General features: G+C 38.1%; 1 long non-coding RNA gene across 4 annotated transcripts in view; it reads left to right on the top strand.

Moving 5' to 3' along the window:
• The window catches only part of LOC140498516 (uncharacterized), a 208,245-nt gene that overhangs the window by 113,237 nt on the left and 70,182 nt on the right, over positions 1-24,826 (top strand). For all 4 annotated transcript variants that reach the window (XR_011965122.1, XR_011965123.1, XR_011965121.1 and 1 more), the window contains one exon: positions 2,760-2,827. This is a non-coding gene — a long non-coding RNA (uncharacterized lncRNA). The remainder of the gene's footprint in view (positions 1-2,759; positions 2,828-24,826) is intronic.

The following is a 24,826-nucleotide window of genomic DNA, read 5'->3' as shown; positions in this document are numbered from 1 at the left end:
TGCTTAATTGGAAGAATTATACACCCTAATTTAGTCATGTAAGGACAAAATTACATATTATTTCAGAGGAACAGTGATTGCCATGTTGTACAAAAAAGACACAGCTGGGTTGCTTCAGTGGAAAAAAAAGCCAGTGCTTTTCGGATGTTATACGGTTAGTCAATAATCCAAATTGAAACAGCACATTGCTATTCAACATATGAGAGGCAGGATGGTGCATTGAAAAGAGCACTGGATTTGGGGTCAGAGTCTAGAAGACCTGAATTCACATGCTAGCTCTGCCACTAATTACTTTATAATCCTAAGCAAGTCACTTTAATATGTCTAGATGTTTCCTCACCTTTATAACAAGACATTTGGCCCTTTCCAGTTCTAAAACCTATGATTCTATATAGACAATAGACTGGATCAGAAGAATGGAGTTCCTGTTTAGTGACAACCTAGCTTTAGCTTTATTAGCTCATAAGGGTGACATATAGATGACCTGGTTATGGCTTCTCTGTAGAAAATGAAATTCTTCTAAAAGGACGACTAAATAAATGTAGCGATCACTAGCGTTTGACTTGTTCAGTCACTCAGTTGTGTTTAACTCTTTGTGACTCCATGGATCATACTGTTAAGGGCTTTTCTTGGCAAAGATACTGGAATGGTTTATTTTCTTTTCCAGTGGATTAAGGCATACAAAAATTAAGTGATTTGTGCAGGGTCACACAGTTTATAAATGTTTGAGGTCAGATTTGAACTTAGGTCTTTCTGACTCTAGGTCCAGTGGTCTGTCCACCGGAGCCACCTACCTGCCTGCTATAAACTTGGCTACCAAATTTATAAATAAGTGGGAAAGTATCTATGGCAACTGTTAGCTTAGACAACCTATTGTTTACTTCATAAAAGAAACATAAAATCAGAAAAGACACGGGGATATGTAAATGCTGAGACTTTTTGCCAGTATAGTGAAAAGAAGGTTGTTTGCCTCATGAAGATTTCTGAAATAGTTGCTATTTTGGTTACTACTGGGTAAGGAGGTTGAAACATAGCTTTTCAGCCTATTGGATGAAAGTCTTTGGATAGCATGATTAATGGTGTCACCACTAAGGATGGGAAAAGGTTAGAATGTCAAAGCTGACCACATTTGTAGGATGGAAAAAAGGAAAGGACACGTTGTTGCTGTGACCTTTTTGGAGGAATGTTGTGTAAAAATCCCATGACACTACCCTACTTTTCAGGCAGTTGAAGGGAAAGGAGCCCATGCAGACTGAATGCATGTAATGGTACTTTTGGAAAGGTTTAAACTGGATGTCTTGCAGTGAAGCCTAAATTTCTAGCCACTTTAGGAGCTGAATTTCTTCCAAGCACAGAAAGATAGGAATCTAATGTAGGGTCAGAACTGGAGGACAGAGCCTTCCTCTCTTCTTGAGCTGGGAAGGAGTACAAATTACCTAAACTTTTCTTGCCTTTGATATACAGGTATACTTTCCTTTCTCTTTCATCATTTCCCCAAGATGCTACTGGAAAACATAACTCAAACTTTCCTTTTCCCCAATAGACTTGAAAGATCTTCTCAATTTGGATTCTCGAGGTCTAAGTTGAGAGAAGGTATTTGCTGTCTTGATGCTTTCCTGTGCTGACCCTAAAGTTGAAGCAGTAGGGCTCTGTACTCATACACCACTGGAAGCTGATCCGGGAAACTTGTTTGAGGCTTCCAGTAACTAACCAATCTCGTCATGGAGCAGACTTTGGCTGCTGAAACCCCAAATGACACTAGAGAAAGTCACTTGGATCACACACCCTGCCTTTTTGTCTTAGTGGATGACAACTATGCTACCACTCATTTTGATAGCTCTTACATCTAGCAAATGGAGACAAATTATTGTCCTCCATCCACATAACCACTGGTGTACTTCTCAAGGGTATATATTTGACTATATTTGATTAAGGGACTCAAGCAATTCTAATGTTGAAAATATTTAAAGTCAATATTATTCTCTTCTGTATCACATTTGCATGAGTCTATCTATCTTTGATAGGCTTCCAAAGAAGCCTATTTCATGGGAAATAGAAAGCTCTATAAATTGCTATGAAAATAACATGCAGGTTGAAATTGCCTTAGGCCCTTAGATAAACAGATGTCTCTTCTCTGCCTTGGATTCAGATCCTGAAAATTATTTTGTTCACTCAATCTCCTCATATAAAGTACTTGTTGAATACCTACCATATCCAAAAGACTATTGTAGGTCATGCCTGAAGTGTAAAGATGGATATCCTTTCACTCACAGAGCTCAGTCTAGTACATAAGGTACGTATGCAAATAATTGCAATACAGACCAGAGCTAAATGTCATATCAGTGATATAAACAAAACTCTGTGGTGAAATAAATTAGAGTGAAATCAATTCCAGCTGGGGCAGGGAACTATCAGAGTCTAACAGAAGTTTTCCCCTTGGGTTTTCTAACCCCATCACTCTCTGTTTACTCAATTATTTCTATCCCTTTAAAGATGGGTATAGCTTTTCAGTTTATCTTTGGTAGAAGAAAGTCACCAGTCAAGAGGCCTACAGATCACTGAGTTTTTCAGCCTCTGAACCATAATCCTTTCAGACCACAAAATTGTTCCATTCAACTCTGTTTTATTCTAGTTGATTTGAGTTGACCTCCCTTGAAGCATAAAGCCTTCATTTAGAAATTCTAGTTTAGGAAATGGTCCTAGATTTAAAGCTAGAAAGGCCATTAGAGGTCAATTAACTCAACTTCTGAATTTTACAGATGAGAAAACTGACGGCCAGAGACATGAAATGATTTGCCCAAAGTCACGTAGTAAGCAAGTTGTAGAGGTAAGATTTGAACTAAATACATGTATGTATGTGTGTGTATGTATAGATACCTATGTGTATGATATATATTTATATATATCTATCTGATATTTAGTTGCTTTTCAGTTGTCTGACTCTTTGTGACTGCATTTGGGGTTTTTTGGAAAAGACTTTGGAGTGGTTTGTCATTTCCTTCTCCAGCTCATTTTACAGATGAGAAAACTGAGGCAAAAAGGGTTAAGTGACTTGCTGGGGGTCACATAGCTAGTTAAATTTCTGAGGCCAGATTTGAATTCTGGAGAAGGAGTCTTCCTGACTCCAGGCTCAGCACTCTATATATACATTGTGCCACCTAGATGCTATATATGTGTATGTATGTCTCATACATACATATGCATTATTAGGGGCAGCTAGGTGGTGCAGTGGATAGAGCACCAGTGCAGGAGTCAAGAGAACCTGAGTTCAAATCTCACCTCAGACTTGACACTCACTAGCTGTGTGCCCTTGGGCAAGTCACTTAACCCCAATTGCCTCATCTTGGGTCACCTTCAGTCATCCTGATGAATATCTGGTCACTGGATTCAGATGGCTCTGGAGGAGAAGTGAGGCTGGTGACCTACACAGCCCTCCCTCCCTCAAAACAAAGTCAAGTGCAAGTCATGCCATCTTTTCTCTGATGGCATGGTCTTCTTCAGTAATGAAGGATGAACACACATATGTATTATGTAATATATACATATTAGGCATACGTACACATATGTGTATATATATATATATATATATATATATACACATAACATAAAATATATATAATGAGCTAATTATATATCTTATTTGACCACAAAACAACTGTGAATATATTTGTGTGTGTATGTATGTATGTATGTATATATGCATGCATGTATATACATATACATATGAAGTTCTTTGCAAACTTTAATTTATTAAGGGGTATAATGATACAATATTATAATAATATAATATAATAATAAGCAATTTGAAAATGGGAGTTACTTAGTGCTGTTTTCATTTGCCCCTTCATTTTACAGGTGAGGTAATAGGTGCAGAGAAGTTAACTGACTTCCTTAATAGCAAATAGGTAGAGTATTTGGTCCCATTGTAGATGTGAGGTATGAAAATGAAAAAAAAGTGGTGTAATTTTCTATGTTTAGGACTCTTAATGGGGCCATCATAACTGTTGTAGAAAGAAAACCCAGTATTTACAATTTAGGGTCCAAGTCAGTGAAAGGATTTAATTAATCTATAATCAAGGTAGGGAGAAGTTTCACTTGGTCCACCAAGGAGGAAAACCTCTGTGGGGCAAGTGGGCTTCTGAACAGGAGCCATTTGGCACAGGTATTTATAGTATTACAAAGTTCGCTATCAATCACCACTGGCCTCAGGGCTGTTTGTGGTGTTATTAGGCAGAGAAAGATAACTTTCTAATCTGCTAGTTCAGTGTTGACCTCTAAAAGGGATAGCATAGTTAATGTTTTGTTTGCACTTGCACAAGCATTGGAGTAAAAGAAGGCAAACCATAGGGGTTAGATATGGCTGTTGATCTTCACTGAAATGGAGGCTTATTCTAGAAATGGTATTACTCTTCAAGAGAAAGAAAATAGAGCCTCTCTACACCTCTCCAAAAGGTACCCTTTACCTACCAGTTTGTTTGATGATGGTAACTGATTGTGAACAAGAATTCCATCCCCAACATATTTTGTAATCCTTTCCTAAATTTGGTCACAAACTGGGAACTTCAATCCAAAAACAATTTGGCCTGGAAATCCATGGAATTTTATGACTTCCATTAGGAAATCCTGCGTTACACATAATATCAGGTAGCAGAGTCTGGAAGAGTCATTCATGGCTACAAAGATGGTGGCATAAGCTTTGGGTAATTTTTTTTTTCTGCTTCCTTTATAAAATGTATTTGTACTGTATTTTATGTGTTCTTAGGACATGGTCTCAGATGCAAGTTAATTTAAAAAATGAACCCATGCTATGCTTTCAATAGAGGTATTAAACTCCCAAATAACACAAAAACCTTTTAACAACAGGTTCCTGAGAAAAAATACCTTAACCCCAATTATAGGCACTTTAGCCACTTGGGCAGAACAATGAGGAGACAAATTGGGCCAGATGGCCTTTGGGGTTACCTCCAATCACATCAGTTAGCACCCCCTGGGCTTCCTTCTATATGAGACTTGTTAATCAGAGGCACTCATAGTGAATAACTGAGCTCCCTTTCTTAAATGTTAAATCCTCACTTGTTTATTTCTGGATATGACTGGATTTAGTAACGATTGAGTATATATCTTGCCCCAGAGCAGAGGGCTTTCATTATAGGCAGGTTTTTTTAATTTGTTTTCAAAAATTACTTCAAGCAACAACCCCACTAGATTTAAATGCTGAACTAGAAATTATGTATACCAATCCCCAAAGTGGAAAAATACCCCATAGTGAATTTTACCTGGCTCTATTTTTAATGACGAAGTCATGTAAGGTGCTCTTCAATATTTGGCAGTGTAGAATAGTAGAAAAAGCACTGGACTTTCATAAACCAGAAGACCTGGGATCTAGGTCTTACTCTGTTCTAAAAAGTCTTGTAACTTTGGGAACGTCTGAGTTCTTTTCCTCATCTTGAGGAAATTGAAATTTGGAATAAAAAGAAAAAGATCTGTAAGACTGCTTTCAACTTTAACGTCTATTACTGGGGTAAGATAGTACATGCTTGCAATCTTGCTCCTGGGGAAGGTTGAAGCTGGTGGATCTCTTGAGCTCAGAAGTTTTGAGTTGCAGTAGGGCCAAACTGATCTGGTGTCCACATTAAGTCCAACAGCAGTATGGTGAGCCCCTGGAAATGGGAGACAAGGAGGCTGCCAATGGAAAGGATAATTGGCCCCAGTCAGGAAAACAAAGTAGGTCAAAGCTTCTGTGCTGATCGATGTTGGGGTTAGCCCAGTGAGTCCAATAAATTTTTTCCCTGAGAAATCCAAACTTAAAAAAGAAAAAGTACTCTAGTTAGCTATTAATCAAAATGTTTTACCCCTTTGAACACAAGCTAGAGTGCTAGTTCTCACTGGATAGTTCCCCGTTGAGCCAGGTGTTAGAGGCCAGACAAATGCTATTCTTCTCTTAGTTCAGGTTTCATTCTGGGACAAAATGAGGCACTTGTAAATCACTGAATACTTACAAAAGGGGGGTTTATTTTGCCCTAATACTACAAAGATATGCAACAAGTATATATGGTGGCACCTTTCCTCATTTTTGGTAGACACTGCTTCCCTTATCTCCTTATGGAAACACATCTGGTCAGCAGATGTATTGAGATGTGTGAGACTCTCATAGTCTCAGGCATCCACCTAGGTCGAGAGGCCCAGACGCCATGTGACCAGGCCTTTTTATGTTCTTAGGTGACCAGGAAACTCCAGGAAAGCTGGGGCCAGTCAGATCATGGAAATGTTTCATCTCTTTTTAGAGAAAACTAAGGGAAGGAAGAAGGGTGGGCTTAACCATGTTGTGAGGAAACTGACAAATATTAGTCCTGATCACAACCACTTTGGGGCAGCAAATCCCTCTATTTTCTAGCATACCAAGCTTGGAGAAGTGATTTGATAACAATTTCAATTACACAGTAATGGATATTAGACATGACACTATGAAAATGGGTCCTCAGTGAATTTATAAGTGTCTTCCATGATAGAGTGGGTGCTGGCTACCCTCAGAGTCAGAAAGACCTGAGTTCTCATACTCCCCTCCCATAGTCAAAGTCTCTCAGTGCTTTGAGCTAGCAGTTCTCAAAATGTGCTGAGGAGAGGAAACCCCTGGAGGGTTCTGGAGGCTAAAATTATTTTCATAATGATGCTAACAGTTTAATTTCTAATATGGTAAGTATCAATAGATATAATACAAACATGTATATCTAACATAACATATAACAATATAACATACAGAAAAACTTTTTGGGGTGGTTTTCAATGATTTTTGAGAGTATAAGGGGTCCTGAGACCAAAAAGTTTGAGAACTATGACTCTAGGAAATTCTTTAATACTATAAGTTACAGATAAAATGTCCATCTGCTTTGGTAGATATAATTTCCTTTCCTGGGAATTCCCTAAATGAATGAAATCCCTATATCCTGTTTGTGTTCAGAGGTATCACAGAAGTGAATATTCCCTTTCATTGATTAATGCTGAAAATATGCATGTAAATCAGACTCAAAGAATATAAGAACCCAAAGAGACCTTATATTTCATTTTATCTAACCTCCCCAATTTATATTCAATCATTTATTAGGCACCTACTATGTGCCAGGCACTGATAAGTTATGGTTGATGTTGTTTGTCCTTCATTCTCTAAGAGGACTATGCCATCAGGAAGGTGTTGCCATGGCTTACAGGTGAATTGGATTTAAGTGAGGGATGGCTGTGCAAAGTCACCAGCCTTACTTTCTCCTCCAGAGCTATCTGGGCCCAGTGGCAAGATATAGATCAGGATGACTGGAGTTGGCCCCAGACTGTGTAAGTGCTGAGAATATGAAGAAAGGCAAAAGACATCTCCTGTTATCAAGGAGATAATAGCTGAATGGGGTAGACAACCTGCAAGTAACTATTTGCAAACAAGCCATATTCAGGATAAATTGGAGATAATGAACAGAAGGAAGGCATTCATGCTAAGAGGAAATCAGGAAAGGATTCACAAAGAAGACAGAAGCCAGTTCAAGAGGCAAAGATGAAGAGGGATTATTCCAGACTTCAGAACCAGCCAGTGAAAATGCCTAGTTAAGAGACAAAGTGTCTTATTTGAGGAATATCAAGGAGGCCATTTTCACTGGATCAAAGACTATGGATGGATGAGTACAAATGAGAAAAGACCAGAAAAGTAGGAGTTGTTCAAATTAGGAAGGGTTTTACACATTTAAATAGAGAATTTTGTCATTTATCTTGGAGATGGTAAAAAGACACTGGATTTATTTATTTATTGAATAAGGGATGTGGGATGATGTGGTCAGACTGTTGCTTTTGGAAGATGAATTTGCCAGTTGAGTGAAGAATGGACTACATTAGGGAAAGATTTAGGAAAGGGAGAGTAACCAGGAGACTATTGTAGTGGTGTAGGTATGAGATGATGAGGACCTGCACCACAGCGGTGGCAGTGTCCAAGGAGATGAAAGGGCATAAAGAAGAGATGCTACACAGGTAAACTAGATAGACTTGGCAACATATTGGATACAGAGGGAGAATGTGGAGTCTGGGTGAATAGGAGCATGGCAGTACTCTCAACATTAATAGGGAAATTAAGAAGAGCAGAGGGTTTTGGGGAAAAGATAATGAGTTCCTTTTTGTGCATGCTGAGTTTAAGTTGTCTATGAGAAATCTAGCTTGATATATCTAAGAAGCAATTAGAGATGTGAATCTGGAGGTCAGCAGAAAAGTTGAGGCTGGATAAATAGATTTGAGAATCATTAGTATATTGTTCAGTGTGTATATATATATATATATATATATATATATATATATATATATATATATATATATATATATATATATGTATATATATGTATATGTATATACTGAATCCCATATACTGAATATATGGTTCATGGATCATACTATGCCAGGCCCTTCTATCCTCCACTATCTTCTGAAGTGTGTCTGAGCTCATATTCATTACTTCCACGATACTGTCTATCCATTCTATTCTCTGCCATATCCTTTCACTTTTGCTTTTAATCTTTCCCTACATCAGAGTCTTTTCCAATGAGTCCTGTCTTCTCATTATGTGTCTAAAATATATAAGCTTCAACTTCAGGATTTGACCTCCTAGTAAATAGCCTGAATTAATTTTTTAAGTATTGACTGATTTGATCTCCTTGTTATCCAAGATCCTGTCCAAAGTCTTCTCCAGCACCACAGTTCAAAAGCATCAGCTCTGCTCCACTCAGCTTTCCTTATAGTTCAACTTTCACAACCATGCATTATTAGTGGAAAAAAACATACCTTTTACTATATGGACCTTCGTTGGCAAACTGATGTTTCCGCTTTTTAGTGTGCTGCCCAGATTTGTCATAGCTTTCCTGCCAAGGGGCAAGTGTGTTTTAATTTCATGACTGCAATTGCCATCTGCAGTGATCTTTGAGTCCAAGAATCATCAGTATAGAGATGATAATTGAATCCATGGAAGTTGATAAGATGATCAAACAAAATCATATGTAGAGAAAAGAGAATAGGACTTAGAAAAGAGTATTGAGGTGCACCCACAATTATCCAATATGACCTGGATGAAGATAGAGCAAAAGACTGGTTAGAAGACTCAGAGAGATTGAACTTGCTCAAGGTCATTCTATCCCAAGGGACAGAATCAGGACATGAGCTTAGGTCTTCTGATTTCCAGTTCAGTGATTGTTCTATTACATCAATCTGCCAAATATTTTTAGTATTAAATATTGTCTTTCTTTTTCAACTTGGCGCTTTGCTAGGCTCTTGAGATACAAGTACAAAGGATGAAGCAATTCTCACAAAGACCTTGCATTCTAATATCAGTTACCACAACCACCTTAGTAAAGAGCTCCATTCTCTTTGCTTTTAAGTTTGGGTTTTTATGAACATTAGAATATTGATCTTTAAGACTAAAGAGAATATTGTATTGGTAGAGGGAGTATCCTTAACTGGCAGCTGCCTATACCAATGAAACCACTGTCCCCAGGATTATTGGGATAATATTGGCATAGAGATAAAAGCTCTATCAACTTTAAGAGCTTAAAGTGGGAATATTATTCTCAGTATCCCTAGCTTAAATTTCCAATGCATCACAATCAAGGTAAAAAAAAACAAAGGATGACAGAAGGACTTGACCTCCTTCCTCATAGCTGAATCTTGCTTCTCATCCTCTACAAGAATGGAAAGTATTTGCAGAGTTTCTTCTGAGAGTTTTACAATGCACTAACTTTTCTGGAAGAAGAGTCACAGACCTCTCCTTTAATCCAGTTATAGGATTATGGATTTTAGACCTAGAACGAGCCATAGAGATCATCCAGTTCAATCCCTAAGGCTGAGGAGGGTGAAGTAATTTGTCCAAAATCCATATGGATTCAGGATTAGATGTTGAGCTCTTCCTGAAATATATTCTTTCTTGTCTTGTACATAACTGATCTTTAATCAATCTTTGTTTCACTGAATTGATTAAAATGAAATTACTCCTAATTTTGAGTGTAATTCTAATATCTTGGTGTTTAAGAAGTGATTTTGTTCTTTAATTCTGTTATTTGTGGATATACTCTCTTAGTTCACTCACACACACACACACACACACACACACACAGAGTCTCTTTTATAACTTTCTGATTTTAACTAAAGCTGAGTTTTTCTTTTGTTTACTATAGATGTTAATTTGAGCATAGAGACCTTAAAGTGTCTTTTGACTTCAGTCCACACCTCTGCATTCCAGAGGTTGAAGGTTGTCTCCAGATTCCTTTCTCACTTGTGTTTCTTGGTCAAAATATACCTATGTCCCATTAGTCAATTAATGGCACATAAAACTTTGAAACACCAGTGGGAAAAAAGATATGATTTTTATATGTGAAAAAGAAGATGAATCCTAGCAACTTGACATGACACTCATATTATTTGGAGCTAGTTTCTGCAAATGTATTCTTTTTTTTTTTTTCAGCATGGTGAATCATTTGTGCCTATTTTTCAAATGTATTTATTTAAAGCCCTTTGACGGATTTGTTCATTTCAAGACAGGCCCATGGAGAAAAATCACCATATAAATCTTCAAATAAGCAATAAGTAAGAAATGCCATTTTTACTGGAGTAGAATATCAAGGGCCACATGGGAAAGACCTTGTTTCTTACAGAAGTTGTTTATGAATATCTGTGCAATACTTTTCCCTGTTTTCCTACTGGATTTTTTCTGGCCTTCTCCATAGGGGTGGACAGACTATGCCTCCACCTGAGAGAAACATTTCTTGGGGGGTGGGGATGGGGTTGTTCTGCCTTGGAATCAGTTAATTCGGTTCGGTGGTCATTATTAATTCTGGCTCACCCTGTGATTTAAAGCACAATTGGAACTAGTAAATATAAAACCTTACCTCAACACCTTGACTGTTTTTCTTGGCACTCAATTCTGCCTCTAAATTGTGAACACAGTTTTAGTGCTACTGCTCCGGGAGATTTTGTTTCAGATAATAGGACTATAGGTTTGAGATTTGGAAGGGAAATTCATGGATCATTTAGTTCAATACTTTCATTTTACAGGTGGGAAAACTGAGGACTGAAAAAATAAGTAACAATCCAATCCAATCAATAGTTTTCTAGTGTCCATTGTGTGTTGGGCACTGTGCTGAGCTTACAATTAATAATAATAATAAAAAAGACAGTCCTTTCCCTCAAGAAGCTTATAATCTAATGAGGGGAGATGACACACAAAAGGATACAGGACAGTGGGGATGGGAGACACCCAGGGGGGTACCAGGCATTTTTGTCCTAAGGAGTTGAAACCAAACAGAGGAACCAGAGGCAGAGCTGAGAGAGCCCCCAAATCCAGTTTCTGCTCTCCATCAAGGAAGGCACTGGGTCAAGTTTGGTGCTCAGCCCTCTATCCTTCCAATCAGAGGTGGAGGAGACTGAGGGAGTCAATCAAGGCTTGGGTTGAAAATGTGGTGGTAAGTGATGAGCTTAGAGATGATGAGCGTACCCTGGAAGTCACGACTTGTTCCTTGCAGAAAGCCGGGCAGAGCAACAGATACCAAATGGAGAGATTAGGCAGGTAGTGAGCAGCAAAGCTGGAATTAACACATCAGGGTTGAAAGCATGGTACATTTTGCAAAACCCTTTCCACACAAAAAACTTGAAATGGAGGAGGTCCAAGTTGAGGGTAGGGACTGTTTCACTGTGGTCTTTTCATCCCCACCCCCAGCACAGTATTTGGCAAATAGGTAGGCCTTATGAAGAAGGTGGTACAGTGGATGGAGTGCTAGGCCTGGATTCAGGAAGATGAGTTCAAAATTTGGCTTCAGTTACTTACCAGTTTGATGACCTGGGGCCACAGGGTCTGTCTGCCTCAGTTTCCTCAATTGTAAAATGAGGGTAATTACCTACTTCACAGGGTTGTTGTGAGGGTCAAATGAGAGATAACATTTGCAAAGCACTTAGGACAATACCTGGCACATAGTACACATTTCAAAAATGTTTATTTCCTTCCTTAATAAGTACTTATTTAATTTCATTTTCATATTTTATTTAAAAGGTAAAATTTAATGGAGTTACAGAGAGGTAAAATCACTTTGTTGTTGTTCAGCTGTTTGTAGTCGTATCCAACTCTTCTTGACTCCATGCGGAGTTTTCTTGGTAGAGATACTGGATTTACCATTTCCCTTCTCCAGTCCATTTTACAGATGAGGAAACTGAAACAAACATGGTTAAGTGACTTGCCCAGGGTCACACAGTTTGTAAGTGTCAGAGTGTGGATTTGAAATGAGAAAGATGAGTATTCCTGACTCCAGGACCAGTGCTCTATCCACTGTGCTATATACTTGCCTCTATTAAATCATTAGTCCCATGGATAGTAAGGATCAAGTTGATCCTTAAACCAGTGCTCATTCTTCTACATAGATGCCAATATGATTTTCCTAAATCACAAGTCTGACTACATTATCCCTTTACTTAATGAATTCCACTCTTCCCATTTTCTTCTAGGATAAAATACAAATTCTTCTGCTTGGTAATTAAAGCCCTTCTCAGCCAGAATTGAACCTCTAATTCTAGGGCTGTTAAAAGATATTTTCTTGCACAAAACCTGTGGTACAGCCAAACTGATCTTCTCACTGTTCTTCACACATGATATTCCATTTGTCATCTCTTTGCCTTCACACTAGCTATTCCCCATGTTTGGGTTGTACTTCCTCCTTGTCTCTGGCTCACCTTTCTTTCAAAACTCTACTCAAATGCCACCTTTTATATGGAGCTTTTCCTGGTCTGCCTAGCTGCAAGTACCCGACCCACCTCAAATTATCATGGATTTATTCTACATATATTTTGTATATACACATGTTGTGTCCCCCAATAAAATGCTTGCTTCATGAAGGCCAGAAATATTTTATTTTTGTCTGAGTATCACCAGTGTCTAATAAATACTTGTTCTTTCTTCTTTTAAAAACATTATTTCATGTTCTAAACTTGAAAAGTGCCAGTGAACATGAATATTTCTATATACAAAGAATATAGAGAAAGATTATATATGAAAACTCAAATCTCTGGCATGTGACTATGTGTGTGTGTGTGGGTGTATACATAAAAGTGTTGAATTATAAATGTATATAATATATATGTATCAACATTAAGTATTGCATTTATATTTGTATATATGTGGGTATGTATATGTATATATCTAAAGGAAGTATATTAATATTAATTAATAATGCTAAAAATAATACTTGGATTACCTGCATCTCAAAGTTTTTGTGTGGAAAGATTTTGCAAACTGTCCAATGCTTTTAACTGGAGCTGTTAATTTCAGCTTTGCTATTTACTAGCTGCTAATTTCTCCACTGTGCATTTTTTGCTCTGCTTGGTTTTCAAGTAAAAGGCACAAGTTGCTGCTCCTAGGATAAGTTCACCACCACATTACCAACTCAAGCCTTGATTGACTCCACATCATGTGGCCTCCTCTCCCCTCTGATTGGAGAGATGGACAGCTAAGTACCAAATTCCTCTCAGTGCCTTTACATGTATACAACACACACATATACACACATGTACACACACACTATGCGTATATATACATATATGTATGTAGTATGTATTTATGTACATGTGCATATAGGTGTATATATATATATCAACGCTTGATTTTTCAAAGTTAACTTCTTTCTCTCTCTCTCTTTCTGTCTCTTTCTCTCTCTCTGAACTGCCTTCTGTTCTATTCTGTTTGTTTTTGGATGCTTCAATAATATTCCTTGCTTCTTTTTTCTCTTTTTAGGGGTATAGCCATTACTCTTATCAGTCCTCTTCCAATACCTTCACCCAAACCAAAATGAACCTGTCCCTTGTAAGAAATGAGCATAATGAAACAAAACAAATCCATACAAAGTTCATGTCATTCTCATTCTGCACTTCTAATCCAACATCTCACTATCAGAAGATTGTTGACAGGCTTCAACATTGGGACCTATGGAGTAAAGGTTGGTAATTGCAATAAATGGGGTTCTTAAAGTCCTTCCAAATTATTTTTCATTGCATAAATTGTTTTCCTGGTTGTGTTCATTTTAACCTGCATGTCCTATATGCAGGTAGTAATTAACACGTAGTAAGACCTTCCATGTCTTCCCAATCTGGAGTCACCCTATTCATCATTTCTTATAGGCAAATAAAATTTCTTTACAGTCATATAATTTGCCTAGCCATCCCTTAATTGATGGGGACCCTCTTTACTTTCCAGTTTTTTGCTACAATAAAAAGTTCTGATTTTTTTTTAGTAATAGTATTTTTTCTGATTACACATAAGGATGGTTTTCAACGTTCATTTTTATAAAATTTTGAGTTTCAAATTTTTCTCTCTCCTACTCATCATTATCTCCAGTCTCCTAACAGCAAGCATTCTGATATAGGTTATACATGTGCAATCATGTTAAATATATTTCCACATTAGTCACATTGTAAAAGAAGAAATAGAACAAAAGGGAAAAGCCATGAAAAGCAAAAAGAACTCCAAAAACAAAGTGAAAATAGTGTGTTTCGATCTGGGTTGAGATGCCATAGTTCTTTCTCTAGAGGTGGATAGCATTTTCCATCATGAGTCTTTTGGAATTGTCTTGGATCATTGTATTGGCTGAGAAGAGCTAAATCAATCATGATTGATCATCATAAATTTGCTGTTATTGTATATGATGTTCTCCTAGTTCTGCTCACTTCATTCAGGAACAGTTCATATAAGTCTTTCCAGGTTTTTCTGAAATCCTCCTGCTCATTATTTCTAATAGCCCAATAGTATTCCATTACATTCATATACCACAACTTGTATGGCCATTTCCCAAGTGATGAGCATTCCCTTGATTTCCAGTTAAAAGTCTTGATATATATATATTTATATATTCTTTTCCTCTGTCTTTGATCTCTTTGGGGCATAGTCCTATTAGTGTTATAGCCGTGACAAAGTGTATGGAAAACTTAGTATGCTTTTGTACTTAGTACCACATGCTCTCCAGAATGATGGGGCTAATTTACTATTCCACCAGTAGTGCATTATTATACCTGCTCTCCCATATCCTTTCTAACAATCACAATTTTTTTCTTTTGTTGTTGGTCATCTTTGCTAACCTGATTGATGTATGATAGAGCCTCAGGGTTGTTTTAATTTGTACTTCTATATTTTTTCTAATGCTTTGGAGCATTTTTTCAAAGGTTTATTGATAGCTTGAATTTCTTCCTTTCATCTCTTTTGACTATTTATTGGGGAATGGTTCTTGCATATTTGAATTGGTTTTTAATATGTGTATTTCAATAATATGTATCCATGATATACGTCATATATCAGGCTTTAATCCATGAAACTTGCTGCAAAAGTCTTTTCCCTTTTAACTGTTTGCCTTCTAATTTTAACTCCATTGATTGTTTTGTGCAAGTGTCTTTCAATTTTATATAATCAAAATTTTATATTTTATGTGTCCCTTGTTTGATAAAGACTCCTATCCATAGTTGTGAAACTTTACTTCCTTCCCTTTGCTCTTAATTTGTTTATGATATGATCAACTAGATCTGGGTCCTGTGTCTATTTGGAGCTTATTATGATATATGGTTTGAGATACTGACCTCAACATAATTTTGCTAGATTGCTTTTTACTTCTCCAAAGTTCTGTCAAATGGTAAGTCATTATCCTAGTACTATTAATTAGGGTCTTTGAGTCTATTGAACACTATACGACCAGGCTTATTTGCTTCTGTATGTAGTGCACCTAATATTTTGCTTGATTATTGGTACTTCTAGGCCCCCTTTCTAACTTTTTTGTTTCCTTAGATAGTTTAGATAGTCCTGACCTTTTATTTCTCTAGCTGATTTCTATTTTTTTCTTCCTCTGACATATAATTCTAGTCAGTTGTTCCTATCTTACTACATATTTGGTTGGTGCTAAATTTTGTGTCTTATGGTAGTTTAGTGAATATATTCTGTGATTTCCTTTTTTTTCCTACTTTTTCTCTGTTTCTTCCTTCTCTGTCTCCTCCTCCTCATCTTCTTCCTTTTCCTCTTCCTCCTCCCCCTTTTTCTGCCTTCTTCTCCTCTTTTTCTTCCTCTTCCTTCTTCTCTTCCACATCCTTTCTCATTTTCTTTCCTTTCCTCCCTATTTTCTTCCTCTCCTGGGAGCTGATGAGGTAATATACTGTATTATTCTTTGTTATTAATCCTAACCCTATGTATCTTATACGAATAATGTAACTAGTATGGGACCACAATTTAGTGATTCAATAGTTATTTTCAAAGTAGTCACCTAATGAGGCCACTCATGCTGCCCTTGCTCTAAACACTTTTGGAGCTCAATTTGTCATTGACCTTGAAGTTGCCTCAGATGTATTCTTTTCAACATCCTGGGGTGGTGCACACAAATTTTTGTCTTTTCAGGAAGGGAATAAGAATTTACAAAGTGCCTACTGTGGTCCAGACGTTCAGCTAAGAGGGTTTTTTGTTTGTTTGTTTAATGAATGCTATCTCAGTTATTCCTCACAACAACCTAAGTAGGTAGGTGCTATTATTACTCACATTTTAGATTTGAGGAAACTGAGTTTAAGTGACTTGCCCAGGGTTACATAGCTAGTGTCTGAGACTGGATTTTATCGCAGGTCTTTGTGGCTCTGGGCTCAGTGTTCTCTCTATTGTACCATCAGCTGCCTCTGCTTCTTTTAAGGAAAGACATTCTGAGTGTGATTGTCCTGATGAACAGGAGAATCTCTAAGAAAACTTGTACAAACAGTTCTCAGTGCAAACTTATGCTGATTTTCCACTTAATAAGATACTTAGATGAAGGTTGAGTTTCTAGAAAATTAGAGCTCTGTCATTTAGGTTTCCTTAGATCTCCTGACTTCCTTTGCTGAGTTATTTCAGCTCTCTGGATGATTTTTTGTTTTTTAATTTAAAACTCACAAATCAATTTAAACCAGTGAATATTATGTGGCCTACATTGATTGTACCCTCCAAAAATCAGTCATTTTTATCTAAAAGACAGAAAGTTATATTCTATCTTTCAAAGGAAAAATAAGGACAAATATCTTGCTCAGAACACTCTGCCTTGAAAAATCGTAATTTTATTATTATCTTCTCCTTTCCAAATGAAATTGCTAAGTAGTTTCAAATGCTGGGTAGAAATTCAGATTTTTAGAAAATACTGCTTTTAACAGAAATTCTCATACTATGAGTACAAGGGTGGCATGTCAGGGCAAATTACTTAGCTTCTTGGTCTCAGTTGACTCATCTATGAGATGGAGATGACACTTTGGCTGATGAAGGCAGGGAACTGGACCAAATGATCCAATGAGGTCATTTCCAGCTCAAAGATCTTGTGATTCCAAGTATAATTAACACTAAATCACAGACTTTTTTGAACTAGAAGGGCACTTGAGGTCAGGATGCTAGAAGACTTTAGGGCTGAGAGGAAGGGAAACATGAAAGCAGGATGTTATCTTCATAGCCATCACCACTAGTAGAACAGCTAAAGGCTGCAGATGTTTCATTGTAAGGTGACAGATGTTGGTGGGCTGAAGTAGGGGTACCCACAAAGCTTTGGCCACTGAGACAACATTTGAAAGGACCAAAAGAGTGGGGGGGGGGGAGAGAAACAGTGTGGCCAATGGAATAAGAATGACAGAAGATGTGGCAACCATGGAGAGGGAGTTCAAGGATGAGAGAGAAAAACATCAAGAATATGGGAGTAGTCTTTTGTCTTGTTCTACACTGCCCTTGAGGCCATTGTTCCATTCATGTTGAACCATGGGTGAGCTCAGTCACTGAAGCATCTTCACTGGAAAGCTATCAAAGGGTAGAATCAGAAATCCCAGCTAAGGAGGCAGAGCCAAGATGGCGGAGTAGCAGCACACACTTTCTAGAGCACTGCCCCCAAGCCCAGTCAAATACCTGTAAAAATAGCTCTAAACAAATTCTGGAGCTGCAGAACCTACAGAATGACAGAGCAAATCTCCAGCACAAGACAGACTGGAAGGTTGTTGGGAAGTGTCTATTGCGTCACACAGGGGGCAGGGCACAGCCCAGTGTTGGCCATGTTGGCACAGACAGGACCTGAGCAGGCCTTGAGGAGACTGAATCTCTCACACATGTGGCAGTTGCAAGACTTCAGGACCCCAAAACATCAAGGACAAATTAGAAGGTCAGTGGAAAAAGCCTGTGGGACCAGTGTGGGAGAGTGGGGTGGTCTGGCCTTGCCCCCAGGGTGGTAGCGGGGAAGGAACCCACAGCAGCCACAGTAGCAACAGCAGCAGGGGCAGAGACTGTTTCTGGAGCTTTAGGGCCACAGATTGTGGGGGAATCTAGTGACTGACAGTATACCCTCTCAGCCCTACCAGAAGCTCAGATCTACCTTGACAAAGAGCTCAAAAGTCAAGTAAATAGCTGGGGAAAATGAGCAAAAACAAAAGAAAACAAAAAAAGAATCAGACTATAGAATCTCACTTTGGTGACAAGGAAGACCAAAATATGTAAACAGAAGACAACAAGGTCAAAGATCCTCCATCCAAAGCCTCCAAGAAAAATAGGAATTGTTCTCAGGCCATGGAAGAGCTCAAGAAGAATTTTGAAAATCAAGTAAGAGGAGTAGAGCAAAAATTGGGAAGAGAAGTAAGCGTGGTGAAAGAAAATTATGAAAAACGAGTCAACTGCATGCTGAAGGAGAACCAAAAAAATGCTGAAGAAAATAACACTGTAAAAAATAGACCGACCCAAATGACACAAAAGATCCAAAAAGCCAATGAAGAGAAGAATGCCCTAACAAGCAGAATTGGCCAGATGGAAAAGAAAGTCCAAAAGCTCGCTGAAGAAAATAATTCCTTAAAGATTAGAATGGAGCAGATGGAAGCTAATGACTTTATGAAAAATCAAGAAATTATAAAAGAAAATGAAAAGAATAAAAAAATAGCAGATAATGTGAAATATCTCATTGGAAAAACAGCTTACCTGGAAAATAGATCCAGGAGAGACAATTTGAATCCACCGATCACCTCCTGAAAGAGATCCCAAAAGGAAAACCCCTCAGAACGTTGTAGCCAAATCCCAGAGCTCCCAGGTCAAAGAGAAAATATTGCAAGCAGCCAGAGATCCCAGCTAGCATCAGGGTGGTGAGTGAGGAAATGTGGCCAGAAAAGAAATATTCTCAGAAGCTGAATTGCCTCAGTTTAAGACATTAACTCTCTGAGACATAGTGAGTGGAAGAGCATTGGAAATGCTTTCTGTCACAGGGGGCAGTTGACAGAAAATCTATGCAACTGAACTATACTATTGAAAATTTTGAGTTTAGAGCATGCCTATAGACTAGCTAAGGGACTACCAAGTCTGGCAGAAGTCACAGATATTCAATTGAATGATACCACTTTGAAAAAATATTTACTTGTATTCCTTTTGCTGCTGTGAGGCTGAGTAAAGATTGTACATAGTAAAGTCATCTTTATGTGATCAATTCATTAACCTAGGCAGATTTGATTGGATAGAAACAGCTCAAAGAGAAAGGTGGTGGAACTTTCCAGTGGATTTGGGCTTAGGTGAGATTCTATTTGAATAATTCTATATTGACCACCACCTAATGTAATAAAATAAGTTCTGCTCATGCCAGTGGACAAAATCAGGTGATAGATGTTTCCAGCACTCTGAAAATAGAAAGCTTGCCATCTCTGGAACCCTTCCTTTAGTTTTAGGTGGAGTATAGAACTACTAGGATGAATGTGGGATTGCTAAAAGCCTCATCTTTATTGTTGAACAAGATCATGCAAGTCAGTCAGTCAATAAGCATTTACTAAGTACTTACTGTGTGCCAGGCCTCATGCAAAGTGCTGAGGATACAAAGAAAGGCAAAAGACAGTTCCTGCCCTCAAAGAATAATCAAATGGGGGAAGCCAATATGCAAACAGATATGTACAAACTATTTATAGCATGAAGAGGAAATACTCTATAGAAGGAAGACACTAGAATTAAGAGAGATTGGGAAAGGGCTTCCTTTTGAAGGCTTTTATTTTGGTTGGTTGGTTGTTGTTCTTCATTCTTGAAGAGGATCAAAATGATACTACTATGCTAGAGTCAAGTTACACTGTGTCCAACTAATCAGACCAATACAAAATCAGCATGCTCTACCACAGGTCAAGCACAAATAGTCCATGTGAACATTTGGGGTGATTTCTAAACTTTTGCATTTTGTGTTTCTTTTGAGCTGCTTCAGTTCTGCTTTCCCCATAGAGCACAGCACTGTCTCTGAAATGAGCATGCCATGTTGGGCAGTCCTGTGCCAGTGTCTCCCATGTCACACAAATCAATTTTATGCAGAACTCAGACAGGGCAAACATTCATATGATGGTCAGAAGAAGCCATTCAAGGACACTCTCAAGGTCTCTCTTAAGAATTTTGGAACCGATTGTGTAATGTGGGAGACACCAGCACAGGACTACTCAATTTTAACTGGGATTTGAAGGAACCAAAGCAAGTCAGGAGGTAGAGATAAAGAGGTAAAACATTCCCAGAATGTAAGAAAGCCAGAAAAAATGTCCTGAGTCAAGAAATGGAGTGCTTTGTTTGGGGAACTGCAAGAAGTCATCAAGGTCACTAAAACAAAGAGAATGTTTGATGGAGAAAGGATGTACAGTATAAGAAATCTAGAAAAGTTGAGGGGAGGCTAGGTAACAAAAGACTTTGAGTGTTGAACAGAAGATTGTTTTTGTTTGATTCTTGGTGGAAGAAGTCACTAGAGTTTATTGAATAAGGAGAGGGTGGTTCATGGTTAAAATGGCACATTATAAAAATAACTTTGGTAATTTAATGGAGAATGAACTAAAGTAGAGATAGATTTGCGGCAGATAGACCAACCAGCAGCCTATAACAATAGTATAGGTGTAAAGAGATGTAAGCCTGTACTAGAAGAGCAGCCGTATCAGAGGAGAGAAGGGGGCATGTTGGGGAAAGTGGTTAGTGCAGATGGCCTGGGAGAGAACCGAGGAATAGAGTGATTGGAGATCATGGTATGGATAAAGAGTAGGGTTTGGGATGGGAAGGCAGAGGGAGAGGTAAAAAGTCAACGGACTGTGAGCAGATAAGGTAACTTCAGAGTTGTTGAACATGGAGGTAGTGCCCTTGTGAGTAATGGCAAAATGAAAGGTATGATTGTCTTTGTGTGTGGTTGGAAAGGAGTGGAGGGGTATAGGTAATGGGAAGTGAGTGGGTTGAGGAACTAGGATATTAGGGTGATGAGAGACAGTCAATATGTGTGTTGAATACCTTTCCTCCTGTTAGAGAAGAAAGATTGTGAGCCATATATGGAACTCATTGAAGAAAATAAAGGGAGTATTCTGGAGATCTGTAATTACTAGGATTTTGACTGGGTGGAAGATGTGTACTGTATGAACCTCAAAGAAGGGGAGTTTACTGAATGGTGGTGATAGGGGGAGACCCCAAAAGTGGCAATAAAGAACAGGAAATATTCCAACTTCTCTACCTTGACCAGTAAGCTAAAGGAACAAGTGAAAACACAGGCAGCACTGGAAAGGGTAACCAGGGAGACTATATCATCAATGGGGAGGCAAGTCTCTGTGATAATCAGGAGATAGAAGGAATGGGAAACGAAGAGATCAAAGATGAAAGCAAGTTTGTTGCCTATGAAAATGGCATTCCAGAGGTCACAGTGAAAGAAATGGATAGTGTTCAGTTAGCACTTCGGAGTAAGTAGGCTGAGGAGGATGGGAATAAGAAATCAAACAATAGGGGATGTGGAATAGGGTTTGGATGATGACCTACAGGAGTTCAAAATTGTTGCGATTTATAGGATATGGCCAATTGTGAGTATTTTATTCATTGAGAAGTGCCTTTCCTCTTTCCAGTAGAGACCAGAAATTAGTCAGCACAAACAGACAGCTCAAGACTAAAGACATTGTTGTAAGCCAAACAATCAGGTATAAGGTCTCCTTTTCTCTTATCCTCTTCCCTTCAGAGACTGCAGATAAGACAGGAGAGGGTTTAGCAGGTATGGAAGTCACACCAGCACCACCTTTCTTAATCTCTTCCTTCAGGAGACTAGAGATCAGCCAGGAGATTGCTTAGCAGGAGATGGAAGGTTTGGAAGATGGAATAGGTGTGCCCATAATGCCCATGATGCTTTTCCTCTTCCTCTTGTTAGAGACCCACTTTACACACAAAAGGGTATCAAGGAAAATTTATTAAAATAGAGTTGAGAGGAGGGAGTGCCTCTGAGTTCATTATGAATGGGTAACTTCCCAGTAAGGCTACAGGAAGACTACAACTTGTTCAGACCAATGGGAGCTTCTTAAACTGTTTTGAATTTTGGACCGCCTGTGACACCATCCATTGCCACATGACTTCATGTTCTCTCTGATAGGCTTTCCCTCAAACACCTTTTCAAGCTTGTGCATAAGTTTTTGAGCTCTTACCTGACTGTGCTAGGTCACAACCCTGATCACCTGAAACTGTGGAAACAGAACTTCCTTGTTTCCCACAAACTTCTCCCTTTTTCTCTTTATTAGAATGTTTCCATACCTAAATCCAACAAATGCCTCCTCACTTTCTTTTCCCTATGAATCCTTCCCTTCATCTCTCTCCTGTTTATATGAATATGGGAAGGGAGCTGAGTTGATCAACGCATTAACAAATAACAAGGGGACAGTCCCCTTTCATAAGTACAGACATAGAGACTCAGAAGAAAAAGGTAAATCCATGATTTGTCCTTTTAGAAGCTCCATCTCATACAGCAGTCTCTGGAGGAACATCATCTGATGCAGTTTTCTGGTCTGGATGCTCGTTCAAACCATCTTAAGCACAGCATCTCAGCATCTTCTTCCCTTTATCTTCTAGTGGAAATCCAGATGTCCAGTCTCTTACAAGATTGACATTAATACAATTTTCTGTTACCATTCCTAAGCTTTATACTCATCACTTTTACAAACTCAAAACTGGAACTTTGGCCAATTGTCATGTTTAAGAAATTTACATTAAAGCCCACTTTTTGCATTTACATTAATTTACTATTTTTTTCCCCATCAGGAGGATGAGATTTCACTAAGGAATTAATAACAGGCTCCAGTACATACATAAATACAATAAATAATTTTTTTTAACATAGTACATATCACACCATAAAAAAATTCCAACTTCTGGTCAAGTGATGCTTCTCTTAAAGCTTTTACAAGATAGACCACAAACCATTCTTCTTTTAACATTAACCAGCTGAGACGAGAATAATATTAGCTAAGTATGCTAACCTCACAGGCCCTCAATTTAACTGTCTCCATGCTATTGCTAAGAATTAAAGGATCTTAACTTACTGGTTATTGGTCTAAAATCCTAAGCTTAATAGCTTAATTTTTGGACTTAACCTCAGATGTTCCCCTACCTATTATTTAATAGATCTTGTATTATGCTTAGAAAACTTTTGATTATAGGAAATTGCCATTAAGAGCAGGGACATTTCAGGGAAACAACCTCTCCCTAACTTCATGTCAATTCCAGGAAGGACTATATTGTCAACTGGCATTTAGCCAGGCTTAAAGTCTGCCTGGTGCCAGTGGGGAAATTGAGTCAGGAGGATCCTACCTCAGCTCAGGTGGAACAGACATTCTCCCAACCTTTCCATGAGATCATCTTTTTGCAGTTCATGCCTTCATCTCACAGGCTCACTGGCATCATGGATCAGTGGCTCAGACAGCCTTTCTTACTATCCACCTGGAGTTAGACTCAGAAGAACAGTCAGTTAATAGTCCCATAAATTTTAAAATAGCAAGCTCCAATAATATGTTTCAGATATGACTATAATTTCACATTGGCAAAGGAACATCTTCTAATGCAAGTCTTAAGTAGCTTGCATACCTTTTTATGCTAGTTCTAGTTCCTGATTAAATAACAATCATAAAATCAAATTTACCATTAAAATCATGTTATTAATCTCTAATAGATTTACTTCTGTTTCCCAAGCTTCTCTACCCCTTTCTAACCGTGCTCTGTCTAAAAGAATTAAGTTATACATATGATAAGTTCAAACACTAACTTCAACTTATGCTTATGAAATGAATTCAGATCAAAACAGAAACATTTAACTTTTCCATCCATGCAAAATATTATTAGAGGTTACCTGCTTCTAAGAAACTTAAACTGAAATTTTTGTTTTCCCAAACTGAAGATGTCTCCAATTTAGTCTCATTAATTTTATTCAGTCAGTTGTATTTACCCAGTTGGTCTTTGTAACATGTAAAGACCTTTTTCTAAGTTGGGACCTTTGTTTCCTACCTCAAAAGAGTTTAGTCCCATTTGTCTAACAGGGCCCTGGAAAACCTCACTTTGAATGTCCCTTGGATTTCTCCACTTGAACTTGCTCTTGTGAGGCCCATAAGCCTCTGCCTGTCACCATGCCCAAATCTCCGTTCTATTTCCCACCCTTGATACCATCAATCCAAATCTCCAGGTTACTGGCCATTCCCATCAAGACCATCCCTGGAACCCCCAGGCCACCTGGAGTCACCCCTGAACCCCTTCCTCAGTCTCTCTGTAGATAAGATACATCTTGTTTTAGCATTACTAACGCTCAGATTCCCCAAAAGTCCACCCAATATTGAGAAACCTCAACAAACTTTGACTTTCTTTGGCTGAAAGAAAGCTTGGGTTGAATTCATTTGAACAGGACCCAGCATGTCACTATTTACATCTGAAGCATCCCTAACCTCAACAATTCCATACCATTACAGTTAACTTTAAATCCCAGTCTTATTCTATGGAACAATGATTCAATATCACATTTATACTTTTTCCTTTCCTTTATTT

This window comes from Notamacropus eugenii, chromosome 4 (genome assembly GCF_028372415.1).
Source record: "Notamacropus eugenii isolate mMacEug1 chromosome 4, mMacEug1.pri_v2, whole genome shotgun sequence".
NCBI lineage: Eukaryota > Metazoa > Chordata > Mammalia > Diprotodontia > Macropodidae > Notamacropus > Notamacropus eugenii.
The sequence above is the reverse complement of the archived record's forward strand: the minus strand, read 5'-3'. Positions and strand labels throughout refer to the sequence as shown.